The 8,860-nt window shown below is 40.8% G+C and overlaps 1 long non-coding RNA gene across 1 annotated transcript; it reads right to left on the minus strand.

The window, feature by feature from the left end:
- Positions 1 to 797: 797 nt before the first annotated feature.
- Positions 798 to 6,404, minus strand: LOC309345650. The gene is made up of 3 exons (XR_014158337.1): positions 6,195 to 6,404; positions 4,758 to 4,836; positions 798 to 1,792 (listed from the first exon to the last, which is right to left on the minus strand). It is a non-coding gene; the product is annotated as an uncharacterized lncRNA (long non-coding RNA).
- Between the last annotated feature and the right edge of the window lie 2,456 nt (positions 6,405 to 8,860).

Below are 8,860 nucleotides of genomic sequence, written 5' to 3' on the forward strand. Positions count from 1 at the left end.
ACCAAGAACTTGCTGCCACTGGGCATCAAACCAAGACAAAGATGCCTGGTATTATCCTTTTCATTTTGAGTCTGTCCAGAGGTAAGGCTGACATTGCTCTCAGGTGCCAGACAAATGTGCCCTAAGGCAGTAAAAATAAACAGTGTTGTTCCAGCCATGTGCAGCTGGAGGTGAGTAATTGCCTGCAACTTCCTGCTGTTGCTGACAGAAACAAACAACAATGGCACATGGCAATGGAGATGATCAACACAAAACACTTCCCTCAATTGTCAGTCTCCTGAGCAAACCAGAGCCCTAAGACACCTGGCTTGCATGAAACTTACATGCGATAGGAATTTTCAGTGAATGGCACCAGAATATTCTGCTGTAGTGTTCTGAACATTCTGACAATAGTGGGTGAGTTGCTACTTTCATATAATTAAACACACTCTAAATCAAACAAACAAACACAGGAAAGAAGGCCAAACATGAATGATTTTCCTCCAGGAGGTTGGAGGTGGTTTGACTGTGGAATTGCTCATGACGTGCACTGTTACACATCACCCCCCAATCTCCGAGCGGTGAGAGACTCCAGGTGTTCCTCAGGCTGTTTCCTTTGGAAAGGTCAGCAGAAACTGTGGTGTCTTTAGGATATATGGTTTTATTTACACATATATACAACCACACAATCATCTAGTCCAGCCCCCAGCAAATTCATGAATATGCAGCTGTCCCTTACGGGTGTCGAACCTGCAACCTTGGTGTTGTCAGCATCACACTCTAACCAATTAGGGTGGAGGGTATCACAGCATTATTGCTTATCCATTGGTTTCCAGGGGAGCCCCCAAGCTTAGCACAGAGCTGTGTGTCTCCAGGCTCCAGCCTGCTTCCAGCTCAGTTGACGCACAACTCTGGCTATTGTCCTGCATAGCAGCTAGGTGATGGCGTGGGGGAAAGCGCCACCCACTTGTTCTATGGCACAGAACAACTTATTTGGTTATGCTGAATAGTGGTACTTAACTAGCCAGCCAAAGCCATTACCTTGACAAAGGAACTAGTTTTCAAGCTTCCTCTTATACATTCTACTCTCACTTGTATGGAATAGAAGGTTTGGCAGGGGACCCAGGGTTCCATCCAGATGACACCCCCCACCCTTTGCAACAGTACACTTATTTTGCCACTGATAAACAGATCTGGCAGGCTTCTGTATTCCTTCCAAAACCTGAAGGACCTCTTCACGCCAAGTGACAGTGGGACAAAAAATAAACAAACAGGTGGTACGCCTTGGGGAGTGATGCTGCTCTCAAACACATTTTCAACTTCATTCAGTTGCTTGTATAACCTGTTTATTAAGCCTTCATCCTGATTAGTTTGTGGGGAGATTAGATAACCTCAGCTATTTACTGAGCATGCATCCTGATTGGTTTGCAAGGAGGTTAAAAGATATTGAGTGAAGCAAGTGCTACCTCACATTTAACAGTGCATTTTCTTATCACTTTCCTCAATGCAAGAAGTCTGATGGTAGTGGAGAACAGGATTGTTGCACAAGAGCGTTAATCAACTTGGATTGTGCAATTTGGTTTTGCTGGTATGTGATGAATCCCACCTGAACCACTCTTAGAAATATAGTCTGCCATAAGCCAAAGCCTGCAGGGACTCTTATTTCATTGCACCCTGGCCGTGATTTGGAAAATCAATTATTATTCCAGCTGTGATTTTCAATTCCTGCCTTTTTCAACTTCCTCCCAGTGGTTTCATCTTTTGATCTGTTCTGGAGTTTTAAACCCCTCCAATGTTGTTAATGCACCTTGAGCTGGAAACAGACAATAGTGGATTAAAAAAAACAACAACAACTGAAGATTATTTGATCAATGCTTGCTATCCCAAGGGGTAGATACCTACTTCCTTTGGCCCAACTTGTCCAAATAGATTTTGGAAGCAATACCTGCAAACCTGTTTACCAGAGACAAAAGTGGGATGACAATACCTGCCACAATGCTACATGTAACATTTCTTCTTCCAAACCACTTTCAACTGTGTGTAGGAGGAAGACTATTGTCTCTCTCACCTTTGCGTTCACTTGTGGCAGCACAGCTGACCCAGTCCTGATGGAAAAGCAGATTTATTTATTTTTGCGCGACGGGTGGGGTAGGTTTAATTTGTGGCAAAGAAGTGGTTAGGAGAGTGTTTAATCTGCTTTAATCTTCTTATCTGCTCTAAATGCCCCCTCCTCCAGCCGCTTTTCCCTTTCTGGGGTTTCAAATGTTTACAGAGAGATTCCAAACCTGTTTGTGAGTTTGCATGCATGGGGTGCAAATATATTTTTTCGTGTTTTTATATTGTAAGCTGCCCTGCAATCCTCAAGATGTAGCATGGTATAAAAAAACTATAATAAATAATACTAATAATAAATACAAATTTGAACTTCGCAATGGGAACAGCAGCTGAGGCTAGGGGAATTTGGATCAGAGCAGGCATAGGGTTTTAAGCACAATGCATTTCAATCCTGGCTAATGCAAACAAAGGGACAGAGAGATGCTTTTTTCATCTGGAACCTGCAGGATAGATAACTAAAGTGGGGACCAGCAATAAAATGTTGCTATTCATCCCCAGCTTCTATTCAGGGCTCCACTCAGCAGAAAATAAAAGTCTTGTATTGCAGCAAGGCTCATGGAGAAGTTTTGAACATGTTTCAGGTAAGATGCTGCCAATTAAAATGTGCAGTCGTGCCCTCATTTGGCTGGCAGCGCTTAGCTATAAACATAAGAAGGGAAACTTTCATTTGTGGTTTGAAAGGGGGGGATAACCCTGGCTTTGATGCAGCATCGTCTCATCTCCCTACAAACAAATCCTAGGAGGAATCCTCAATAAACAAGCCCTCTGGGAACTCTTTTCCTTGGGAAATAAATGGAATTCTGGGTGGACATGCATCCGCTTGCACTGAAAGTCCAACACCAAATTTTAAAGTTGTTTTTATCTTTTTGAAAGCCCTCGGTGGGTAATAAAAAAGGCAGAAATGTAAAAACGTTTAAAGTAAAATAAATGAATGAATGAAGAAAAGCTATGGGTGTGGCCATCTGCTTCAGAGGAGTGCAAAGGTACGTAGTGGTGGGTGATTAAATATAAAATCCTGCTTCGTCCTTAAAGCTGATTTGCATTTGCTTACTAGAGATTTAAATGCTTCCATATGTTTAGGCCATGTCCTGGCAACGAATGAATGCAACGGCATTATCAAAATCCAGACCCCCTTGTGAAATACTGGGGTTGCCTGCTTTGTTTTTCTTTCTTTCTTAGAACTGATAGTATTAGACATTTTGATCAATAAACAGCAATGAGTTCAGCCAGCGAGAAGAAAAGACCATCTTAACCAATCAAGGCCACATGCATCAAGACCACCTACTTTAAAGATAATAAAAACAGGGATATAATACAGATCCTTTGGAATCAATTGAGGTTTTGTCCCTGCTTACAGTGGAATGTGGGCTGCATACCAAATATAAAAATGCTTACAGCCCAATCTTATGGATCACTATTCAGAAGTTACACTGAGTTCAGTGGACTTATTCCCAAGTAACAGTACTTGGGGATTACAGCCCTAGTTATTCCAAAATGCTGAAAACACTTTGCAAACATTATCTTAGTGAATGCTGCATTTTCCCAATCACGTCCATATTATGCACTTAAAGCACATTACTTTCCCCAATAATCCAGAGAACTGTAGTTTGTCAAAAGTGCTTTGAATTGTAGCTTTGTGAAGGGTTAAGTACAGTTCCCAGAATTATGGGGTGGGGGACCATCTCGTTAAATTTACTTTAAATGTATGATGTGGATGTGACCATATGCCAGTGTTTGTTATTTTCATATTGCAGTGATACTGAAGCTCAGAATCACTCGCTTTTGCAGTAACTTTATATCTGAGCAGAGGTTTGAATTAGGGGCTTCTAGCTTACGGAGCAAGCTCTTATACTCTCCCAGGCTAAATGCAGGGTGCTTCCAGATGGAAGTTTATTGTGGAATCAGTGATACCCACACACACATGTTTTTTGCAGCATCTATACAACATCATCACCATTCCATATCTTTTGTACATTTAGACTGGATTTCCCATTACCATGGAAAACCAGGTAAGTAATAATAACTCACTATGCATTTATTCATGCATGCATTTATCTGGTTTTAGTGGGCAGTTTGGCATGCATGTGGTGACATTTCGAGAGGTTGCCTCTATTGCTACACCCCCACTTCTGTTTGCTCCCCACTTGGCGGCCCCCAATACCAATGGAAAGAAACCTATTTTCACTTATTGCCACATGCCAGTTTGGAGGAGAGGGTCTATGAAATTCTCCATGTAGTAAATGTGGGGTATTACCTGGGAAACTGCAATTGAAGGACATATATCAGGCAATAATAATAATATTAATAATTATTATTACAGGTATTGCAAAAGACTTAAATATTAACTATTATTATATATTTTTAAAAATTAAATACCTAATGTAAATAATACCCCCCCCCCAAAAAAAGAACAATGCTACATTTCCCCCATTGTGAAACATGGTAATGTGTGCTCTTGCACACTTCCTGGGATTTTTTTTCAATGTGTGCATGCACAGACACTGAAATACCTATACACATGTTCAGAATGCAAAAAGGTAATGGAGGGCAAGTGAGGAGTGATGAAGAGATGGGGAAAAAGAACACAGGCCAGATATATTTCATCAAGCTCCACCCACTGATGGGAATTGCAAGCAACAGAATAATATTTATTTATTACTTACTGAAGTTATACCTCGCCCTTCCTTCCCGAAGAGCCCAGGGTGGCAAACAGCAACACGAAGCAAAAACTGTTAAAACAATCTAAAAACAATTGCCTTTAGGAACATGTAAATGCAGTTACAGTTAAAAGCATTCTGAAAAGAGTTATAGTTGAATATAACAGTGAATATCCATTGCCAAAGAAATGGGAATGTTTGGAAGCTAACGAGCAAATTGGACATGCAGAAAAATCTAATCGAAAGAGCCACTTGTGATATGAGGTCCCCATTTGGGAGCACATGGATATGTAACTGTGAAACCGAAAAAACACACAGACTAATAAAGACTAATGCATAATGCCTCAGGTGGAATGACTACGGGAACATGGATCCATGATAGCAGCCGAGTTGCTACCCAGATTCATTACTGTCAAACAAGACCAAAATAGAGTTATTAAAAAACATGAGGTTTTTTAAAGGACCATGGAATTTTGGCACACCTGGCCTAAGTGCTTATGCTACAGGAAACAGCAGACTGCAAACTTGCAAATATTCTACTTGGCACATTTTCATGCCAAATAAATCTTTTCTGTTTTGTATTCCCAAAGGAGCAGTTCTGTCTCAGTCTTTTACCAACTCTTGGAACTACAAGGAGCTTTATGCTTACCAAACAGCTATATAACATGCCTTATAATGGTGCAGTTCCACTCAGAAGGCTCTCAGTCTTTCTATATTGTTCTTACATTGGAGTATTGGGTGCACAGTTTCAGAGGATCAAATCCGCACTATATATGGTCTTGCAAGGTGTTTCAGCTCTTGCTAATCTCCCGCTTGTCCATATGTCATGGGTGGCAATAATAATTACTGACACCTTAAAATATGTGCAACTTGCACAGTTTTCCTACTTTTTGCAATGAACTGTTGGAATTTGGGGAAGGGGGTTGAGGGGACATGCCATATGTACCTGCTTTCAATGTGCAAATGGGCAACAGTTTTAAAAATAAGAATAACTATAATAACTATAATAATAATGAATTTTCTCCAGAAAGGGTAAATCTGGATTTAATGGGTGTAGGGGGAAAGACAGGCTGGCATTTTTATGCCAACAATGTCATGTGGGATTGCAAAATACTGACATGCATAAGAAGCACCTATCCCACAATAAACACCCACCTGGATACACCCACTGTGTCAGGAGGACCCAAAAGGGACCTGAAACAAACACCACTGCCTTCCTGTCTCCCAAGAGTATGCATTGCTTTCTGCTGCACCTTCTATTGAGTCTCTGCTTATTTTGTTTCTCCCTCCAAATTTCCTCCTGCTTCTGAAGAATGTTAATGGAATGGGAGGTATGCAGAGGAGATTAAAGTGCTCAGTTTCACCACCAAAGGTCGGTGTGATACCCAGCAAAAAAGGAAGAGAGCTGCATCCTTGCATATATGCATAAATCAACAGACTTACTGATAACATTCCAAGGTCTAGTGGGCTTGCTTTCTGTGACATGTACGCAAGAACCACTCAGCAGCTGAAATATTGTTCGTGTTTTTGCGTTTTTACTCTTGATTCATATTTCTCTCCATCCGTGCCTTTGAGGGGGCTTGCCAGGGATGATGGCTGCTTCAGTGACCTTGGATGAGAGCAGAATGAAAACAACCAACCAACCAACCAACCAACCAATCAAATATGACACTTAGAAAACTTGCAGAACGGAAGGACTGAAGTCAACGGCTCTATGAAGCATAAAGTAGGATATATGTAATATGTAATAAGACTTGATGTTTTTGTTGGTTGGTGTTGGTGTTCTTAAATCTCAATAAAAACCATTTGGGGGGGGAATGACACTTAGCCCCCTTATAAATCAGGACATTGTTTCCTTTTCTTTCTGACTATTTCAAACCCTTTTCTAAAGTTCTCATTGAGCCATGTCCTAACCTTAGCCACCTGCCTTCATTGGATCCCAAATCCTTGCCTTTACTGTCACATCTAAAAGGGCTGTAAAGTGGGATATAGTGAGATCTTTCTTGGTCTGCATCTGCATTGGAATTGTTTTTAAGATGTTTTAATCACTTGTTTTTTGCCACCCTGGACATCTTTGGGAGGAAAGGCAGGGTATAAGTTTAATAAATAAATGCTGTGCATGAAATACCATCTCAGATATGTAAGCTTTGCTTGTGCCACATAAATGCCAGAAGCCACACCTTTGGCCTCTGCAACAACCCATAGTTTAGTTCAGATTTGATTCAAAGGCTCCTTTATGACATATGGGATGGTCCTCTCTCACACAGTATAACCAAAACAATGTGTATTGTTCTAACCTTAAAGACAATGCTAATGGATATAATAGACATATTTGCATACATCACTGGTACATAGGTAAGGATGGAAATTAAAACTAGCCACCCAACAAAAGCATGTATCTTGCAATAAGCCTATCTGCATTTGAAATACATTTAAACAAAAATATCTTACAATTTCTGACTTAGCATATATGAAAACATCTAATGTATACAAGATCAGTAACATACAGTTCAGCACTTACCAAATAGAAGAGTCTGTGTGTTCTGCTCATGACGTGACATTTAGTCATTTTATTTATTTATTTCAAGGCCCCTCATAATCTGAAAGATCACCTCACCCGTTATATGCCCAATCTATCAGTACACTCTTCAGTTGAGAGCCTCCTGAAGATTCTAGTTTATCAGGAGGTCCATTCTGTTACAATATAGAAACCAGGCCTTCAGTGTTGTGGCCCCTACCCTGTGGAATTCCCACCCATCAAATATTAGGCAGGCGCCATTTTGTTGCCTTTTGAGGCCTACAGACCACATTCCCCTTCCAACCAGCCTTTTAAGTTAAAATCTTTCCCACTCTGCATCTCAACTAGAATTGTTTTAAAGATGTTTTTAACACTTGTTGTTGGCCAGCCGGCACTCCTTAAGGAGTAAGGGCAGGATATAAACTGAACAAATAAATAATCTGATAACCTAAGCTATAGTTTATTTAGCTGGTTATGCATAAACCTGGCACTGCTCTCAGCAGTCTATAATTACTTCAGCATGTACATGAGGCTTCGCTTGCTTGATGAAGCCATCATGTCAACATTTCCCTGCATTTGGAAAGCTAATACATTACAGGGAAGACTAGGGCAAATGCCCTATGTGCACCTAAATGCGGTGCAGACCACCAAGGAATTTATCACATCAGAAACAGCATGTTTGAACTAGCTGAATCTCCTTTACAAGCCAAGGTTTCTTCTAGCTGCTCTTGAGGAGGGAACAAGACTGTTAGCATCGAACTTACTCACCCTCAGGCGGAAACTTAAATGTTTTAAACACACAACTCACATACACACATGAAATTTGTGGAATTTAATGCTATGACCACAGGATTGTGAAATTCCAAGCCACAACTGAATTATATACTGTGATAAGTAGCAAACAATGTTTTTTGAAGGAAAAGAAAAATACTTTTGAGCCAAGACAACACCTACATCTGTGTTTGCACAGCAGACAGCAACAATAAAACCCTAATCCTGATTTGGCCCTTGTACAACTTCTGTAATAGAGATTATAACTAGCCGTGATGAATATGTTCAAAACGAATTCCGTTTCAAGGCATACATCCAAGGGCAGCAAACTTGAGGTTCATGCTGACTTCTGAGAGTTTGATTTCTTAATCTTAATGGTGTGTAGCAAAAGAAAAAGAGAGAGGCGCCACAGAGCGAGAGAGAGAAAAGTAACAGAGATTAAATGGACATTGTAGAGAGTTGTAAAAATTATAGACTGAACCCACTTATATGGTTCCATTCAGTCAGTCATCAGGCACTGAGACAGGTTTCTTTCTACAATCTGTTTTCCAATATGGTATATCTTAAACTCTGAATGGCAGTGCTTCTACTGCGTACGGTAGCAGAGTACATCCTAAGGCAGGGGTTGGGAACCTCAACCCCAGGGTCCAAATGTGACCATCTGGTCCTCAGCCCCCTGAGTGTTTCTGCCTGGCTGCAATGTGTCCTTGAGCTCTTGCTTGACTGAATGGAGGGTAGGGAGACATGTGTAAAAGAAAAGCACTTCTTCATGTGGTGCATACACTCCCATTGGAGGCAATGAGGGCCACCAACTTCATGA

This window comes from Podarcis erhardii (genome assembly GCF_964252035.2).
Source record: "Podarcis erhardii genome assembly, chromosome: 1".
In the NCBI taxonomy this organism is placed as follows: domain Eukaryota; kingdom Metazoa; phylum Chordata; class Lepidosauria; order Squamata; family Lacertidae; genus Podarcis; species Podarcis erhardii.